The 21,073-nt window shown below is 39.1% G+C and overlaps 1 long non-coding RNA gene across 1 annotated transcript in view; it reads right to left on the reverse strand.

Moving 5' to 3' along the window:
- Positions 1–14,777, reverse strand: part of LOC135302137 (uncharacterized) — a 42,265-nt gene extending 27,488 nt beyond the window's left edge. The window contains exons 1-2 of the long non-coding RNA XR_010363836.1: positions 14,655–14,777; positions 13,654–13,763 (exon numbers count right to left, since the gene is read on the reverse strand). This is a non-coding gene — a long non-coding RNA (uncharacterized LOC135302137). The remainder of the gene's footprint in view (positions 1–13,653; positions 13,764–14,654) is intronic.
- Positions 14,778–21,073: the final 6,296 nt, after the last annotated feature.

The raw sequence follows: 21,073 nt of genomic DNA on the forward strand, positions 1-21,073 counted from the left end.
CTTAAATAATAACACTCTAGAGTTTCTTCTTTGCTTCTGTTTTGCTTTAAAGCAGGCTTCTATCAGCTCCATATTTGTATATTTCTTTAGATCTGGTCTTATTTTGTCTATTTTCTTGACAAGGGGGAAAAGAGGAGAAAAGGTGGAAGTAACACTGTTTCTGAAATGATACTTTCCCTATTTTGAAGAAAGCATCTCTTCCAACTGTTACTTTTGGCAGAGAGATCAAGTGCATGATTTAGCTCTTTCAGTTATCTTTGGTTATGAAAAGCTAATTGTTTGATTATGCTCATTTCTTTTTCAAACAGAGATTCAATAACTGTGAAGGTAAGAATTTTATTTTTTTATAAGATAATTATTTTCTGCTCTCTGCCCTGAGTTGATGTGCAGATAATAATCAAACCTTGGTTTACACAGTATCTGAACTAGATAATCATTGTGTGAAGATTTGAAAACAGAATTAAATCTGCATCAACATGAGGTTGTAGCAGTGCATAGAAAATTTTATCTCAAGTGGACTATCACTTGCCTTTCTCCAAGTTAATTTATTGCCATATATTAAATGCTACAATGCATACCAGCTTTTTGGTATGGATTTTAAAAACCAAAACTGCTTAATTCCTGGTTGTCAGTATTGACAAACGAGATCTGCTCCAGGTCTCACAGTGCACAGAGCGAGTCTGTATTTCTTCTGGGCATTTATGACCTTGGGTGGTTGAAGGCACCTTTCAGCCTCATGTCTGACTCTAATTAAAGGCTTCAGATCAAGTGGAATGCCAGAATCTTTGTAATTTCCCCTGGAAAACTACTTGGAAAGGAGCAAAAACTTCAGCTTTTCAAAGAAAGCAAAGGATGCCCACTCTTGATGTCAAACTCAGCCAACACAAAATATTAAATTTCAAATATTTCAATTATTTTCTGCTGGTTTTGGTACAAAATTAGGTCAAGAGACTTCAACAGGCTGCAAATTACTCTCATTCTGACAGAACTGTGTAATTTCATTCTATTTCTAATCTTAAACTGTGAAAGTTCATTTTATTTCTAATGTCTCAAGTCTCTCACTACAGCATTCAGGATGAAAATTAGATGGCCTTTTGAACCATTAACAGTGCTACACTTTCCCCTTCCCGTCTTCCCTTCTTCCTGACCATTGCTGCTTTTTATCCTTTTCATTTTCCTCCCTGGAGCAATTTCCTGTCTGGGTTTCAAACACAATATTTTTTCCCATTCACCTCTTCAACAATTAGCCATGAAATGTTCAAGTTAAAATTTTAATTAGCATTACTTCCAAAAGAGACAAATAGAGAACCACTGAATTCATATTTCAGAATTTCACACTAGAAGCTTACTGCAGAAACCACAATAATGTCAAAAGCTGCTGTCAGTTCTGTTCAGGAAAGCTATCTGTCGAGCTAGGTGAACTGAAACCTACTTAAAGGTGGGGAGGAGGGGAGAGCAGAAATAAAACCTTTGATACAGCAAGATTCAGACTTCTATCAGGCACCTGACACAGCCTTTTCAGACTTTACTAAGCACCTTTAAAGTGAACAGAACCACTGATACCACTCAAATGTTCTGTCCTTTCATTTTAATATTTCTTAATTTTTTTTCCACCTGAACTTCTTATATTTGTACTGACTCTGAAAAAATCACCAATATCACCATTTGGAGCTCTCTAATCACCTTTTAAAATACAAAATAAATAATAAAAAAAATCCTTTCCACTTTGTTATTATGCCAAGCCTGCTCTTCAGCTCACTTAAGCTCTCTCTTCCTCTAATGCTTTCCCACCTAAGTATTTATGAACAGTAAATGATTCTCCCTACAGGTAGGCTGTGCCAGCCAAGCTCTTTCAGGATCCAAGCCATGCAGCAGGGGCAGCCTGAAGCAGAGCAGTGCCTTCACCTAGCTCAGCTCACCCATTCTTGCTTAGTCCTGCATATTTGCATTAGCACAACAGTGTTCCTGTGCTAATTAGTGCTGCCACTCAGCACAGCTAAGTTGGCTGCAAGAAGATGCTGACACCATCCTATTGCTTTTAAATTTAGAACGATAGCACAGCTACTCATCTCTCTGTGCAGTGCAGCACAGTGCACAACATTCTCCTGCCATCCTCCTGTACAGCATGGTCACCTCCTGACCATACCACAATTCCTTCCTCACACTTTTTCCAGTTTGGATCACCCCTTTTCAACATGGGGGACCATGGCTGTGTTCTAGTGAGCAGAGCTTTGCAAAATGATATTAATTCTTTCCTACCTCTGCTGGAAATACCCAATCTAATACATAGGAAAAATCAGGTCTCCTCCCTCTCAGTTGCCTAGTAGCCATCTTTCAGTAAAATGAGCAAAATTCCTCAAACTTGAGGCTGTCAAAATGGAAGAAAGCAGAGAAAAAAAATCCATTGTTATCTCTTCCTCTTCTCTTTCCTTCCCCTCTCACTACTTATAGAAGCTGTCTCCTTTCTTGTGGTCACTAGACCATTAGGTCTAGCACAGTCTTGAGGTGGAGCCACTGGGGACAAAAGAAGAAAAGGCCAGTGGGGTTAAAAAAGGCTGTACAGCCATGGACACATAGCAATCCTGTGACAGGATAAGTGTGGGGGATTTTCCCATTCCTGTTTCTGCTCATTTTCAGGGATGACAGACAAGGGGTAAATGGATAATATGGCTGTATCACCACCACAGCAAGACTAGACTCATCTTCTTAGGTGAGAAGGAACTCTTACTGGTGATGGGAAAGCTGCAGGCAAAGGGACAGTTCCACTGAAGTTATGCTGTCAAGACACTCAGGTGCAGAATTTGCAAACAGTGAAAGAAGAGCCCCGTGAGTGCAAGGAATGCCATGGTGTAGAGATGGCACAAATCAGATTCACAGGAAGCCCTCAGCTGGAAGCAAGGATGGAGGATTTGGGGATGGGTTTCAGCCTGGTGAGGCCATTGCTGTGTTTGCTGTAGCTTAGGGCACAGGGAGTTTGGGATATGGAGACCCAGGCTGCACAAATTTTCACATGAGAGCACAAAGGAACTTCACACAAGAGCATGCAGAAAGTATGAAAGACCAGTGTTTTTCTCCTCCTTGGTCATTTAACACACTGTAGTTAACAGCAGTAAATTCTGTCCTAGTCCTTAAATTCATACCACTGTACTTCATTTAAGCACAATCATTACACTTCTGTTATTCCAGTTTCACTCAAATATCTCAGATGGAATACCTTCCCCATTTATTTCACTGGGCACACAATGCCTATTTATTCTAATCCAAGGTCAGAAACTGGCACTGCAAAACTAGAGGATAAGGGTTCAGAAGAATTTCCTCTTGATGGGAGGAATCACTACCAGCACAATGAGCTCAAAAAACATTTTACTGGAAGCTGCCAGAAGAATAATATTTCAGAAAATGTGATGGGTATGGCACCTATATGGAACATAAGTCACATCAATTACTACAAAAGATTTGAAGCTGTGGTCTTCATCTTCCATGTAATTAACCTAGCCTCTATAGTCTAGCAGCAGGCTGTTAGATTACCCTGAGTTAGAGAATATTTAACTGTGTATATAAACTGAAAGAGTTCTAACACAAATACTTGATAAAAGGAAGTTGACTTTTTAACTGCTTTTTCCAGCAGAAAAAAACCCTGATAATCTTTAGCTATCATTTGAATTCCAGAATAAGACTGAGCATTTTACAGAGCACAGTTACTCACTGCTGATCTCTTCCAAACTAAATATGATCAGTAACAATAGCTCCATTTAGCATTAACATTAACAAGAATTATTATGCATCTGTGGCATAAGAATTTCTAGTGTACCATGGCATTTGGCTGAAAGCCTGATAATATTTTTTTGTATTTATAGGGTAGAATGTGAACATTTTTTTCTTATCTTTCACACTTTAAATAATTTAAGCTTTATTTCTTGGCCCTGGAAAATAGTGCTATCCTGGGCTGTCATCCAAGGGCTTCTTAAAGGACTAACAAGTTTGGATTGACTCTGTAAGATATGAAGTCACTTGATGGTATTCCAGAAAGAGAAATAAACCAGCATTCATATCTCTTTAATTTCTCAATAAACATTTCTGCAGGGGGAAGTGCTTGGTGCTCAGCCCAGGAGAACTGAACTCTTCCAATATGCACCTGAAGAGATGCATGTCCCTGCCTTACATTAGATTCTTTCAGGAGAAATAGGACGTATAAGAGGCACAAAGAACCTTTCCTTAGTATACCACTCCATTCCTTTTGATCCATTCTAACACTTTGCTATAGGTGCTGCTACCACAAGCTCATGACTTCTGTGCTAAACTCATTACAGGTACAGGAATAGAAAGGAAAATATAAAAAGACAAGGTAAGAAGGATGGACAAGAGTTACTATGGGTAAAAATTGTTTGTTATCATTGGATAACAAACTTTTTAGAAACTTTTATGAGAAAAAATACAAAAATCAAAGACATAAAAGAATTTCTGAAAAGATTTTCAGAAAAATTTTTCATATTTCAGATTTTAGCTGGTTTAGAGTCATAAATCCAGAGCATTTGAGTTTGAAGGGGCCTGAAAGGTGATCCAGTTCTAACCCCCCTGCTACCTTTCACTAGACCAGCTTGCTCAGAGTTTCATCCAGCCTGACCTCCAACTTTGCCAGGAATGAGGTATCCACAACTTCCCTGGGCAACCTGTTCCAGTGCCTCACCACCCGCACGGTAAAGAATTTCCTCCTTATGCCTAGTTGGAATCTACCCTCTTTTTTCTTTAAAAAACAAATCTCTTGTCCCACCAAAACAGACCATGCTAAAAAGTGTTTCTTAAAATCCCTCCTTAAGTACTGGAAGGATGCAATAAAGGTCTCCCCAGAGCCTTCTCTTTTTTGGACTGGACAGCCTCAACTGTCTCAGCCTCACTTCACAGGAGAGGTGGAACACCTCTCTGATCATCTTTGTGGTCCTCTTCTGCATCTGCTCCAAGATGTCCATGTCTCTCTTGGGGGCCACAGGGCAGGACAGAGCACTCCAGGTGGGGTCTCCTAAGAGCAGAGTGTAGGGGGGCAGAATCATCTCCCTCAACCTGCTGGCCATGCTGCTTCTGATGCAGCCCAGGCTATAGCTGGCTTTCTGGGGTGCAAGTGCACACTTGAGTGCACTCAGGAAAGAATCCCTATCTAAATCCTATGGAAATGTCACCATAAACACTACTTTGCCTTAGGCATCTTCTTCATCTGCTTGTTCTAGAGCAGATCGTTTCAACAGTGAGCAAAATGATTTCTGCCTGCAGCCAGTGGGATCATGTGCTGTGGTGCTTCTGAGTATAGCTGATCTCTCCTGATGTGTACCAGCTGGGCTTCTGGGGACAGCTCCAGATTAGGACTTTGCTGCCTGAGGCAAGACTTGACACAGAAGCGAGGCTCTCTAAAGCCACAATCCAGAATACACACAGCTGCATTTCAGGCTTAGAGGCATTAAACTAACCAGCTATCTCCTTGTTTAACCTTAAAGTTTCTAAAATACTTAGAAATCTGTGTGTCTACACGTATCCTGGAGTGCCCCAGCAAGAGCAGCTGGTCAAGCATATTTTATTCCTCCATCCTTCAGTATCTTACTGTGGCAGTAGATCCAGAGCACATCAACATGTGGGAACTCTTCCTTTCACAAAACACAGTAGTAACTTCTTTTTTAGAATACAAGTAAAAGAGCTCATGCCTGCCTTCTATATAGCACCAAAGTAGTTAAAATACTTTTGCAGGTATTAGGAGATTTCAATAGACTTCCCAATGCAGGGGAGGGTTTGCCAGTTACCATGCTTGGCAAGAGCCCTCTCTGCTATTCCTCTCAGAGCTGTGATAGTACAAATGGTAATTCAGGGTTCATGCAGTCAAAAGAGAAAACTACAGGTTAAGCATTATCATTTGTCTATATGATCTGGGTGGGGTTTCGTTTTTTGGTTTTTTTTTTTTTTTTTTTTGCGCAAGTGACATATTTTTGATTATGTCTTTCCTTGGGTCAAGCCACTGTCCCACCTCTACTAACATGACAAAGGCTCCTCTAGGATGATAAGTACTATGCAAGTGTAAATATCCTAAAAATTAATTATTCTAAAACTAAAGAGCCAAGTAAGTCCCAGATTGGTAACCATTAGAAACCTCTCTCTGAACACAGGTAAGAGAATTATTCAGAAAGGCAATGTAACTGCTGAACAGGAGCAAGATCTTTGAATTGAATTATTGAAGAACACAGAGAAAACATGGTGCTCCCTTGCTGAGAAAAGCAGATATTGAAGAAAAAGCTCTGTGCAAAATAAACCAAACCAGATTAAAAGAGTGACAGACTCAGTTTTGCAGACTAGACACAACCAAACACAGTCAGCAAGCATCAAGTTAATACTTTGTCTCCCCCAGTGATGTGTTCAATTACTGAGACGAGGTTCATGCAAAATGAACAGCACAGTAAGTAATTAATTGTAGTGCAGATACTTTGAACTCCAAGAGATGTGTTATGTTCTGGCTGTCACCACTTGTTCTGCAAAAATCAGAAGATTTCACATGTCAACTTTTGTTGAAGACAGTTTCTTTATACTTTCCAAATGAAACTCAGAAGGAAGCAAGATATGCTATAAAACTCAGAAGTTATTTACCCAACATTTTACACCAGCTTTATAGGTGCTTTAGACAACTCTGTACAAACATTAGGTCATTTCATCACCTGGGTTTTGGTGGCAGCTGTACCTAGGCTGTCTGTCAGGGATGGATGGCATAAAGGCATAGTGGATGGGGAAGGAAGCACACATAGGAGGAAGTTTCCAAAACAAAGCGGAAGGGTAGTGCTTGACAAGAACTTACTGGGAATAAAACTGAGGTCAGACATGCCTTCCTGAATCTTTGTTTCAAGGCTTTGAAATTCACCTCCCAGTCAGTGCCTCCCTGAGAGAGCTTTTTGCTGTACAGATCATCATTAACTGGCCCCCTTATCACCGCCTCTTTTCCCAAACCATCCTCTCAGTTGACAATTGGCTCAGAGCTGCTGTTTGACTACACATAGTCATAAGTACGACATTGCACACCTTCCATATACTCTCTATGTAAGCAAACCAAGTATGCAGAAGACACTAAAAATCAACAAATACATACTAAAGCTCTTGCTGAGTCCCATTGCAAACTGTACTTAAAAGCCCTTTCCTTAGTCTTGTCTTTGGAACAGTAAAGTCCTGTTCATGTTTGTCTCTGTGTTTTTTCTTTTTTTACAAATATTCATTTCTTCCTTTTCCAGCAGCACCTATATAAAATTTTCTTCTTTCATGGAAGTGAAGTTTTAAGTTTTAAGCAGGTTTTCACTTGTCTTTATGTGGAGCAAAAGATGTATATATAAAATGAAGTCATAAGTCATAATCTATAATTATAGGATAATTTAGGTTGAAGGGAATTCAAGAGGTGAATACTGTTTCACTGAGACATCCTGCAGAGAATGTCTCCAAGAAAATATAAAAAAAAATTTGTAACTATATTTTGAAGTGGGTTTAATCAGTTTCTCTCAGAAACAGCCCAAACTGTAGCCCAGTACCTATATGACCCAAACTTAGACTGTAAATTTCTAATCAGTTGTCATAAGAAAAATATCTATCTTTCAACAGAATGAAAAGTTCTTTTCCAAAGTAATTCAAAACATCATTTGTTTTGACAAAGCTGCAGATACTGAGAAGTCTTCTCTTGGCATTCAGAAATAAATAAAAAGAGAAGTTCTTAGTGTAATTTGTTGAAAGCTAACAGAGCACATGGATGAGTTATTTTTGTTAAATCACTTGAGCACCAGAAAGCAGAATTATTAGCATTCCCTTTATGCATGAAGGAGAAAGTGGGATTCATCAGCCCTACATTCTTCTTTCTCCATCCCCAATGTTTGTATTGCTGTGTGCAGCATGGAAGACTTGGCCCATGTGCTCATAGAAATTGTCCATTTTGAAAACTTTCTACCACATTTCAGCTTCCCCTATTGTTACAAATAACAAGACTGCTGGTAAATAGCCATGGTTATGGGTAAGTTCTTTGTGAGATCTTAACTAAAAATCTTCATTTTTGTTTCTTTATTTATAGCTTATGGCATTTTCTGTAGTAACAGTTCTACTTCTTACTTTATTTATCAATTTCAAAAAGATCTTTGTCCAGATAGATAACTGTATTTTTCTTAGTTGTGTCAAGTGTCAGGAATGAGCAAGCTGCTCTGTGGCGCTAAGTTGCTGTCTGGGGTCAACTCACCATAACAATTCCACATGCTGAATTTTTTACTTACTCAGAGCCCTAGATTCCAAAGGTAAATCAATATTTTAGAATCCAAATTTTTATGTTGAAAGAAGAAAAATAAAATAAAAGACAACCTGCCTGCCCATGAGGTTGCAGGGGAAAAAAAAATCTTGAAAAATGTGTTCTGTTTTTAAGAACTAAGGAATGACGGTCTACTTAAATAATTTTAATGTTTGGAGTCAGCAGCATTACCCACTTCATGTGAACATCTGTGCCCACTTGCAGTCTCCATACCTGAAACACAGCTCTGAAGTCCTACACATGCTGACATATGTTTATGCAGCAATTAAAGGGAGAAGCTGCTCTGCCTGCAATGTATGACTCTACTTTTGGAGATCCCTGACATCTTTAGAGAAGCAGCACTGGAGGTGGCTGGAAGCAGTTCTAATCCTTTTCCTTGTACTGCTGCTGTTACTAATGGCTTCTGGCTGCTACTGTAAGGAACTGTGCCTCCTTCAGGAGATTCTTCAGGATGGATGAGGACTCCACTGGAGATTTGTGGGAGGGCCAGCAGATCAGAAATGGGAAATAGGCCTCTGACCTTTTACCTACAGCACACAGATGTTCCTGAGGTAGCTCATACAGCTACTCTATTCCTTGCCTCTCTGTAACATATAGTGGACACAGGGAAGTTGATCTGCTGGAACCTTGTTTAGTTTCTGTCAGACAGATGAGAAAAAAAAGAAATCTGAAACCCATTTTAGGGAAGTACAGTGCTGTCTGGTCTCTGGCAAATCAGTTCAAATCAGACCTATACAGACAAAAGGCACATCATGGGTGCAGATTTGACTAGCTGCCTTCTGCGCTGGTTTTGGTTGGGGTAGAGTTAATTTTCTTCACAGTATCTGATATGGGTCTCTATGTGCTAGAAACATTGCTGACAACACAGGGATGTGTTTTGTTACTGCTGAGCATTGCTGATACAGAGTAAAGGGCTTTGCTGCTTCTCACCTCGCTCACCAGCAGCAGCTGGGGGTGCACAAAGAGTTGGAAGGGGAAACAGCTGGGACTGCTGATCCCAACTGATGAAAGGCATCATGACCACAGACCATGTGGTAGCATGCTCAGCATATAAAGCTGGGAGAAGAAGAGGGAAAGGTGGGTTGTTTGGAGTGATGGTGTTTGTTTTCCCCAGTAACCACTGTACCTGATGGAGCCCTGCTCTCTTGGGCATGGCTGAACACCTGCCTGCCCACAGGAAACTGTGAATTAACTCATCCATTTCCTTTGTTTGCATGTGCAGTTCTTGCTTTACCTCTTAAACTGTCTTTACTTCAACCCACTAGTTTCCTCACTTTTACTTTTCTGGCTCTCTCTCTCTCCCACCCCACTGAGAGGGAGTGACTGAGTATCTGTGTGGGGCTTAGCTGCCACCAGGGGTTAAACCATGACATCAAAATCAAAATCACGTGGTCTAGACAGGCAAGGTCTGGGATTCCAAAGAACAAAGATTACTCAAGATATTACACTTGTCTTTACCAAGACATTGTCCCACCACGGTCTTCTACTTCTAAGAGAGAAATTATGTGCCTGAAGTGCTGCATATGACATGTAAAAACTGTTTCTGACTACTCAGAGGAATTAAAAATCAGGAAAGACATCATGCCAGCTTCATTAGTTTCCTATCTTTTGCAAACCAGAAATACATTTCTGTGATTTTAAGTGTTTACACTGCTATCAACATTTCTCTTTATTAAGAACTGCAATTTAAGGATACTCTCTTACCAATCTTTCCCAGTTTAATGTGAGTGCAGTTCATTTTAATTACAGATACAGAAATATCTGCAATGTCATGCAGTTCCAAAGCTCTTTAGTCCTTTTGGATGAATATTTATGGGGTGCAAGTACTGCTTCTAACAGTCTCAAATTACATAGATCCCACAGAAAAGAAAGAGAAATTTTACAGCATTTTGTAAGCTCACACTCTCCCAATTTTTCATCTAATGACCTAATTATTCTCTCATTGATATAAGCTTTGCACAAAGAGTACTGAATGGGGCTACAGAAAGGTGATACCAATTAATTACTAACAGTAATTGTCATTTCATAATCACATTAAGTTTTAATTTGCTGCTGCCAGCTTGTTAAACTGCCAATTACACATCTCCTTCTTTTATGTATTAAGAAAAATAGTAATCATGCACTTACTGCTTTTATAATTCCTAAGTTAATTTTGCAGCAGCTTGAGGTATATCTTCAGTACTCTGCAGCCATGCTGAGCTCTTTGAAGAGTCCAGTGAATGGGAAATTAACATTCTGAAGCAGCCTCATTAGAACCAAATAAAATGCTCATTTGGAATACTTTAATCTCAGCCATCGAGAAATATTCACTGAAAGGAGACACTAAATGACACCACAGCTTGAGTGCACACCAGTAATCAACATGATGTGATTTTTTTGCTGTGTATCTTCCGTTTGTGGAAGGGGAGAGGAGACAGACAGCTTTACATTCTCCCTGTGTGGTTGTGACATGAAGGCTGCTCTACAGGCACTGAGCTGGGGATGACAGTGCCAGCAGAGGGGCATGCAGAGAGCTTCCACACTGCAACTTCATCCTGCAGAACTTCAGGGATAAGCACTTGTCCTGAACATTTCACCTGATATGGACAACACCACAAGCAAGCACTACAAATTGGATGTCAGCCCAATTTCCCGTCCCATAACTCTAGGATTATTCATAGTTCTTTATGGTTGGAGTCCTCAAAAAACAAGAGTCATACAATTCCAAGAGAAAGAACTGGAAGTCTCTCATATTGACTGGAACAGACTCCTAATATTGAATATCAGGATTATTTTTATTTCCATTATTCCTTAATATGATTGCAAAGATTATGTACCAGCACACACTAACATTTTCAGATTCTGGTTTACTAACCCCATATCTCTCAGCAGTTTCCAGGTCAGATGGATCTGGCTTTTCTAAATGAAAGGTAAGGTATGGGAAGGGGAAAAGATAAATACTTCCCTTCAGTCTTCCTAGACCCCAGCAGCCTGGCAGAAACTTGATTTCAATACAATATTGCAAAAATTAAAAGCCACAGGCAAAACCCTCTTGAAAAGAATATAAGATCAGTCCAGGTTTAGTGAAGGTAGGAGAAAGGCTCAAAGGAAAATTTTGTTATGAAGAATAATGAGTAAGATTTTATTGCATAAAAAAGATATTGGGGAAAGAAACCCACTGAGATACTTAGCAATTGTGACATAGCTGCAAACCTCTCTGATCTCTTTATTTTACCTCTTTCTTTTTCTCAATGCAGTGCAGAAGAAAATGACAACCTGAAGTTCAGCAAATTGTTCCATATGTGTCCCACCTTATATTCAATTATTCTTTTATTTTCTCTCTTATTCTGCTGATGTTTTGTGAATTCTATTATTTTTGTACACAGTCCAAAATAACAAGGTCTATCAAAACTAGCCAAAAGAAACATCTCTGCATATTTCACTTTCTTTTTATTTTCCTCCGTTGTTTGATTTTTTTTTTCCTTTTCATCCTTTTCTCTTTTTCAACTGTTTGATGCAGGTAATGCCAAAATAAGACTATTTAGGTTGAATATCACTAAAGAATTTTGGCAGTGGTATTTACTGACTTGTGAAATATTGCCCCATGAAAGTGTCAGAGCCTTCACTTTAAACCATTCTTACAGCACTCTAGGGAACAAGGCAGCACCAGCCTCCAGAAGGCAACTTCACAGCATATACTCAGACTTTCCTGCTCACAGTCCAGATAAAAACACCATCAGATGTTTTCGCATTTATCTTTAGCATTTTCATAAGTTCAGCTCTTCCACATTTTGGAATTACAGAACTAGCCACACAAAAAAGCTTAGAATATTTTCACCAGAATTTCTCTGACTATGTGCAAACTTCAGGATTTTAGTTCTGGTTTGAGTAGAAAGAAATATTCAGGTCAGTTCTATTTAGTCTAAGAAAATTCACTCATTCTCAATAAAAAAATTATTTTCCCTACATGAAATTATTACAGAATTATGGTAATTTCCAAAGTATGCTTTATCTCTGTGAGTGAAGTTACTAGTGACTACTGACAGATATCACTGGTGCAGTTTACCAAAACATTGTGGACCACATCTTCTACACAAAGTAAAGCAATATGTCATTGAAACTTACAGAAAAACAGGACGGAACCTTTAAGACCTATATTCCAAAGTCTACTTTTTAAAAATAGGTCTATGTTTAAAAAAAAAAAATTACTATTGAAATTACTGCTTTCTGTATACACTTCAGTTTCAAAAATCCTCGGGATGCTTATTCAGTATAGTCTATTCTATTTCATTTGGAAAGTTTAGATATTCATGTTCAAGACTTTGAAACTGTATCATTATTATGGCTATTAGTTGTTAGTATCATAAAGATAAGAATATTTAGATCACCAAGAAGTGGGACTTCATGAAGACACAGCAATGTATTCACTAGGTGCTGCAACATTCTACCCGATTCCTCAGACACATCATGGAAAATGGTAATAACATTTTCCTGATAATTGTCCTGATAATTTCCACCACCAAAAGTTTTCTGCCTCTGTGACAAAATATATAGCTCATTATTTCTTCTACAATACTCCTCAACTATTTGCCTGGGATTTTCATTAATAATTTTCATGCTTTTCTGTGGTTGTGAAATCCAGCAATAAGCTGGGAATCGTTATTTCCATGGTGTGAGCAGTGTGTGAGGCTGATCATCTCTGGGTTAGTGTGCAGTCATAGCAGCCAAGATCAAGTGCAGCAAACCTTCAGGAACAGCAGCACTATCTTATTCTCAAGTGAAATTGCAATGGAGAACAGGCTTCTGAAGTAAAATGACTGGCATGGGGTCTTTTTTAAAGAAGAGGTCTGTCTAAGAAAAACACTGGGTGTGCTACAGTTCTGCTTAAGTAGTAGATATTCAAGCATCAAAGTAGTTTGAAAGAGCAGATTATTTATTCACCAAAGTCTACCATAAGAAGCCATCACTTATCAATACATAACAATTTACTCAAACAGAAACTGTGACAAGTTACTGGAAATCTCAGTTCAAGACTCCTACCTACTCCAATAGCAAGTGAACTTTTTAACAATATCTGTGCACTTCAATAATACACCAAGAAAATACAGTATGAAGAGAGACAAAACTACTTACTTTTTGATAGCCTTAACTTGGGAAAAATAATTTACTAACAGTTGTCATGTGTTTGTTTTACAATCTTAAATAATTTTCCTTTGTTCACGTTTCATGATCTAGTCAGTAGCTTTTTCCAATATAACAGGAAATTTCTTGGGTACTGTGAGTAGGGTCCACACCATTTTAACAGTGAATATATGATATAAAAACAAGCCTACAGAGATAAATAAAACAGTAAAATATTAGGGAGTTCTTACCTGCAGTCAACACTGCAGTGAAGTGAAGATGCTCTCTCCCTTTGATCATAAGTAAGTTGTCTGGAGCACTGGTAGCAGTCCAGTTCTGATATTACACATCTAAGACGGGACTATAAAAACAAAAAGATGCTTAGAAATGTATTCTACCATTTAGAACCATTTTGGATCCTATGTTGACACAAGCACTTTGGCATCAGAGTTACAACTAATAAAACTGCACACACATCTACTAGAGCAGATGCAGCTTTAGGAGAATGCAGATGCAAAATTAAGCACTTTCAGTGTAGCTAACAGGATCACACTTGGTCTGTTCAGATATTTTTAAGTTATGTAGCCCTCTAAAATTATTTGTAAAAATTTCACCATCACTGAGTAGCAATAAAAATATATTGGATAAAATCTTACCAGGTTTTCAAGCCAAGCAAAAATTCAATTAATATACAATGTGCTTTGTCCAGTGCCAAACTTGAATGAAATCAGCAATGAGGTGTGCTTTATTACTGTTGATATTTGTGTCTTGAGACTCTCTAGTCCAATTTTACAAAACAAAATATTTAGGCTTTGATTTTGCTGTGGCCCCTCTTTGATTAGAATATATTACAGAAGCTCTGTTTCTCCTGAGCATCAAGCACCCAGTGCTTTTGTATTTTCCCTTTTGTGGAAGGGCAATTTCTTGGCTTAATCTGTTTGAAGATCTGTTATTATTTGAATAATAGCATTTCACAGTTTCATGCCAGGCCATGCAGATGTTTGTGATTTAATACCACTGTTGTTGACATCAATAGGAGTTACAGTTTTGCAACGAAAGCAGATCATACACTATAACATGCAGAAGTAAAATTTAGGCAGCTAATCAGTATATTTGTAAGCCCACTTAAAATAAGAATAATGGTGGGCAGAGGGATTCTGTCTCCTTGTAGATGTGATAATAGACCTTCATAGCTCTAGAGTCAGCTACAAAAGCTCATCAGAACTACAGGGTTAACTGTTGCTATCCGTACCTTTCTGGTGATGTCTCATGGGCAGCTCCTTGCAGTACTGGCTCCCTCACAGCACAACCAGCAAACTCCATCTAACTTCTCCACCAGCCAACCTACTCTTTTACAATATTCATCCTAACTGGATCTAGCTGTGGCCTATTAAGGGCAGGCCTGTTCCTAATTCTTGATAATTAACACAGCTGTAACCCCTTAGGGGTGAGATTACCTTCATCACTATCTCTATTCTCCTACATTCCATCCATCCACACTTAATTACTTTTTGCTAATGATCTCTTCTGAATTTCTCTCTTTCTCAGCATAGGGATTGTCGTGGTTTGGCCAGGAAGTGTGTTTCTGGAAAAGTTGTGGTCAAACCAATCAGTGGCCAGATTTGAAATTGGCACCTGGTGTGGCCACTGAGGATTTGGATACACCTCTGAGAACACACAGGGGTTAAAAGCAGAGCATTCCCAGAGAAACTCTCTCTTTGGAGTCTGGCAGGTGAGCTGACCTGACCTCTCCCCTGCCCAGCTGCGTCTGGGTGGGGGAGGCCGTGCGGCCTGAGGGAAGGGAAGCTGGAGCCCATGCAAGAGGCAGGGGTGGAAGAGACCTGGGGTGGTTTGGGCAGCCCCCACCGGGAGAGAATGATAGAGACTGTGCTGGCTTGAAATTTGGTATCTCGTGCCGGCACCACGGCCAGGAGGAGAAGGGGGGGGGGGGGTGGGGGGCAAGGTGCCCAGCTGCTGGCAGACTGGGCTGAGCTTTTAACTCTTTTGGTATTGAAACAATGGAAGCTGGAAAAAAACTGATCCTCCCCAGCTGAGGATTGAGAGGTGATGGAGGATGGGAAAGAAGAAAAGGGTTGAGTAGGTGAAGAAAATGCCAGCAGATAAGAGTGCCCAGGATGGAGGCGATGATTGGAATGGCTTTGGCTGGACTTTTCTCTTACATAGCCACGGGCGAAACCAATTTCTTCAATAATGCAGAGACTGCACCTTGGGGGAGGCGGTTGGCCGGAAGCCAAGAATGATAAGGCTGCGAGGAGAAGCAGAGTAGAGAGAACAGAGACTGAGGGGGAGGGTGTGGTGGAGCCCTCTGCCTTCAGCGAAGGATCTCTGTTCCTGAGACCCAGGCCCCAGGGGAGTGAATATGGGGGGGTACAGGCGTCCCAAATGGTGAGAGGCAGCCACTTCTTGGAACTGGGTGATGCATTCTTAAAGGACCTAAGGAGCAGTTTGGATCCATGGATGGTGGTGAGAGTACTGGACATGGAAGGAAGATGGTCACCACGGCAGATTCTCTCTGGGCAGCTGCCACGTGTGACATGGAAGCACAGGAGGTTCCAACTGTGTTTCCTGGGGAGGCCCATGGTGCAACAGGGAGACTCCTCTCTCCTGATGAACTGGGGGGAGCTTTTGTGAAGGAGGGTATTGGACTGAGAATTGATGTGTTAGAGGACTGGGGACAGGAGGAGTGTTTTGGGAGTGTTCCATTGTGGATTGTTGTGTGTGTTTTTTTCCTTTTTCCCTTATGTTTCTGTGTTGTAGATTATTAAAGTATTGTCTTTTCCCTCCATTTCCAAGTGGGAGCCTGCTTTGTTCTGTTTCTGGGTCACATCTCACAGTAACCATTTTAGAAATACACCTTTCATGGTGGCACAGGCACTGTGCCAGGGTCCAACCATGACAGGGATTTAATCCAGAGGGTAATGATTGTTCCAACTGATGTTAATTAGGAAAGTTGTGATTTTCAGCAGCAACTTTCTGTTTGTTGATTTCACGCAGAATCAAGAAGTAAAAATTAAACTAACTGTACTAATAAAACTTTCCAGTAGTTTTTAACACATTTTTATCCAGTATTTTCCAGTAGAAAAGCAAGTTTACCTTTATCATTAGCTGCATTTTTCCATTTCTTTTCAATCTGCATATTCCTTTCTTTGTTCCTCCTTCTCCCATCAGGCCTCAGTTCCATTATTTATCTCTCTTTTTTCCTGCATTTTATTTTTCTTTTCTTTTTTTCCATCACTGAAATGATAAAAGGGCTCTGTGGAAAAAAATCAAACCCAAAAGCCTCATTATAATATCACTCCATTTTGTGTTTGGCAATGTACAGTGTGCCATCTATGTTATAATATATGCACGCATGATAAATGGAGATTTCCTATAAAGCTTGGCCTAACAAGCTTCCTAACATTTGAGGACTTGACTTTGAAATTATAGGTTAGTTTAACATTATTTTTTAAAAATTAGTACTGAAGGGTCAGAAAGATAGGTAGATTTATATAAAAATAGAGAGAGACCCAACTAATTCATCAAAATAAGAATAAGAGAGTCACAGTTTTCAATCACTCTTGAAGCCATGGTTGCAGGCTCAGGAAGAAAAGCATGTGCCACTTCACAATAAATTTACACCCAAAATGTTACCCCTTTCAATGACCAGAGCTCAAAATCTCTAATTTAGTGAGCAGACACATAGTCAATATACCCTATGAGCTACTTAAACACTCCAAAAACACAATATCCAGACTATGATTCCAAGCATCTGACACATCTTATTTGGATCTTAAGTTTTGGGACCATGCACAAATATCTAAAATGGTATTGTTCTGCTTTTAACTGAGGTTTCTTTGAGCTATTGCTCTCTAAACATTTAGAAACAAAAAGGAGTTCCTTTCTGTGCAGTTTGCCCTACATCCTTTGTTGTCTGTGCTTAGTTCTTTAGGAAAATTCTTGTAAGGACTGCTCACCTGCTTTCTGAATCTGAAAAACAGCATTTTGGATTCTGTTCCCTACATATAACTTCCTTCAAAGGCAAAGCTTTTGTCCAGAGAGCTGCTCAGGACATTCCTTTCATTGCTGACACAAAGGCATTTCAGGTTTCTCAGCCAGCACTCTGAATGGTCACTTAGAGAGAGGCCTTTGCTTTGCTACAATCCAAGTCATCCCATGCTCAGATGAAAGAAAGCTCTCAAAAGCCAGTTCCCCTTCTAGCAGACAATAGCTGAAATATGGTCAGTGACTTAGAAACATAAGGTGTTTCTTGTTACATCCAAGAACCTCAAGCATGCCTTCCCTGCCAGTCAGTGGCATCATTAAATCTCTTGACAGTTTTCATGATTAGTCCAGCAGTTTCTTACCTTCTTTGCAAGCAAAATTCCAGAGGAGACGATTTCAGCCATTAGGACAGTTACACTGCATACAGTTTTCCCCAGTGATGCAGTCACAGTCCTGAGTCTCTATACATTTCCATTGCAAAAGATTTCTCATAACCCAGCAGTAGTGATGCCATGGTAATCTCTATATGAAGTCTTTTAAGTTCCATTATAATATTCCATTATTATCTCAAACTTAGTGTTAGATCCCCAACTACAGGAATAGATACACCACCTTACAAAGGCACAGCAAGAGAGAAACTAGATCAAAGCATCTTACTAGATAAAATAAACCTTTGAAAATGTTATATTTCTATGAGTTCTTAGAAGATTTTCTGAATGGTTTCAAATGATGTAGGATGGAAGTGTAATTTTCCTAGGGAGAATCACTGAAATAGCATGATACAACATTACTTTAGCAATACAGTAATCATAATTCCAAGGAATAAAGTTGTACCAGGTAATAAAATCTATAAAATCTAGCAGCCAATAGATTATCATGTTTCCTACTCATCACAAAACTCATACAGAAGGATTGGCTGGCAGAACACGAGAGGATGCAAGCTCAGTAGTGTAAACAATATCAGTAGAAGACAAAAGGGAATAAATCCTAGCTCTTTCCATAAAGTCTAGCCAGCAGGGAATGAATCAGTTTTAAAAGGAATTTAAATTTTCTAAACTAATTATTATGCCACAGCATATCCCATTTAACACTGCTAAAGAACAGCTACCTCAAAGGCAGCCACTGTTCACACCACGATTCCAAGCAGTGAGCAAAGACAGGTCGGGCTACAAACTGCAGTTAATTCCACCCTGATTACCAAGGGACACACAGCATGCTTCAAGTGAAGATTTCAAAGAGCTGCAACATTTTAGCTAAGAAGAGTCCGTGGTTATTAAAGTCTTAACAAGAAAAATCAACACAGAACATTGTAAAATATTCTCATTTCTTTTCCAGCAGTCGATTTTCTTTGAACCACAAATAAGACTAAGCAGATGAAACAGGTCATAAGAAAGTCTGTTCATTCCACACCAAACCATCAACAAATAGTTACTGTACGTGCATCAACATGGCTTTTTTTTGTGTACACAGATGGCTTTTGAAAAATCTAGAGAAACTGATAATATATAGGCAATAAGCAACCCATCTTTTTCTCACATCTCAGAATGAAAGAGCATGCATATGGAGACCAGCTTTTTTCTTTGAGCTATTTTGTGTTTCTGTTGCAGATTGTCACCCAGACCAGAGATAACTGTATGTGAAAAACAGTCAAGGTAGAAAAAAAAATTAATCAATTTCCATTCTTCAAGTTTTGCATTAATTTCTTAACCTCCTCAACCTTGAAGTTTGGTGCAGCAAATGCATCCAATAGAAAATAAGGATTTTATAGAGATATCTCAAAACCAGTGGTCATGGCTAAGCAGTTGAAAATAAGACCTCAGGCTCGTGATTCCTAGATTTTCTGGGTTAGGAATTGTGCTGGAACATGCCACTTTCAGGTCTCCATGGCAGGACTGATGCCTGGCTCTCCCAGGGCCCTGACTTCACCAAGGGCTATAACGGCCCCGAGCCACCGCACCCCGTGGGCTTGGGAGCCGAGTTTGAGCTCTGGGCTGTGGCAGAAAGAAATGTGAGCATTTCCCCCTTTTTGTGCTTGGTCTCTTTGCTGAAAAGATGCCTGTTTCATGCTAATGTCTAATTGTAAATAGATGAATTTAATATTGTACAAAGAGTAAAAAAATTGGCATTTAAGTCTCAGTGATTCTTCAGAGCAGGGAAGGAAGGGAAGCTACAAAGGACAGAACACAATGGCACATTTAGTAGCATTTTCTATCCAAAATGAACTGGAGAAAGAAGGTGTTTTACATCTGTGCCTATGGAAGGTGGGGGTTATTAAGAGGATCTGGGACCAAGGAACATTTAATGGTGTCTGGGAACCACATATGTTCTGCTTTATCTGTCACTACACAGGAAACAAACTGAATTGCAATAATTTTACAAATATATACCTAACAATGTTAGGTGTAATCTAACACTTTTAGGTTACAAAAAGCATTTTTGTTTTAAACTATCATGAAGCCAGAAAACTGAGATGTAAAGATGTATCTTACCATTCCCCTGATAAAACTTGGTCACTGACCTAGAGCTAAAAGCCTCTAATTTTTTCTTTCTCTTATTTATTCAGTTGTTTTCATTTTCTGATGGTATCTACTTATGTGAATAACTAAGAAAAAGAATTGTCTTTTCTTAAACCTATTCAGTAGAATCTAACCTTTCAACCTTTGTTTTTGCATTGTATTTCTTATTCCTCCACTGATACTACAAGCACTTTTCATTTTTCAAACAATGGTTGGCTAACTCAAAAGTAGAAAGCACAACATATCCATTGAAATATATACAAAAAACTCAATTTCAGAAACAGTTTTGTTGTTTTACTAATACATAGCAAGAACACTGGCATAGGATTTTCAGTCCTAATGATTCATTTTTAAAACACTGAACACAATACAGCACTCAACAGACTTTTGTCTGATGCTATTGAATTCCAGTTAAACAACCTTTCTCCATTTACGTATCTCCACTACATGAAGTTAAATAGCAACAGGAAACAATACTTCTATTTGTTTCAATTTTACTTTATCAGAAGCTTACTACTGTTTTTCCACTTTTGAGAAACAAGTTGTCTTCTATTGGAATAAAAAGCACACGCTCTTTGCAAAAGAAAAAATCTGAAATCTCTGCCAAAATGGATTGAATGAAGCTATATTGCAAATTATTTTCCATAATGAGTTTTCTTTACTGGTGTAATGTGATAAATATAGATAACATATTGCTGTAAGAAAAAAAAGGTGCTCATATTCAGATAACTTTCTCCAGTGCTAAAGTATCCTGTATATATCCTGCATATACCCCCCCTGAACAATTTGTGTTGGAAGCCAGACTACAATAAAGACACATCTTTTATTGATTGAAAGTGAAAGCAAGCATTGTGTAAACACAAATTCAATCAGCATATTTGGTTTTGTTTCTGAGACAATTGTGAATAACTTGTCTGTCTTACACACTGCGTCACAGCAAATAAAATCCATATAACTGTGTCATTCAGAATTCCTCACACAAGCATGGCTTTACTGTGGCCCTGTAGATCAAATCCCCCAAGAAGCTTTTCAGGCCAGAAGACTCTTGCAATAATCTCACCAAACTTTGCCTCTCATAAACCACTAAATTTTATCAACTAAATCCTTTAAAAAAGATATGTCCTCCAGCAGAGCTATGTGAAGATCTTGT

Source organism: Passer domesticus, chromosome 6, assembly GCF_036417665.1.
Source record: "Passer domesticus isolate bPasDom1 chromosome 6, bPasDom1.hap1, whole genome shotgun sequence".
In the NCBI taxonomy this organism is placed as follows: domain Eukaryota; kingdom Metazoa; phylum Chordata; class Aves; order Passeriformes; family Passeridae; genus Passer; species Passer domesticus.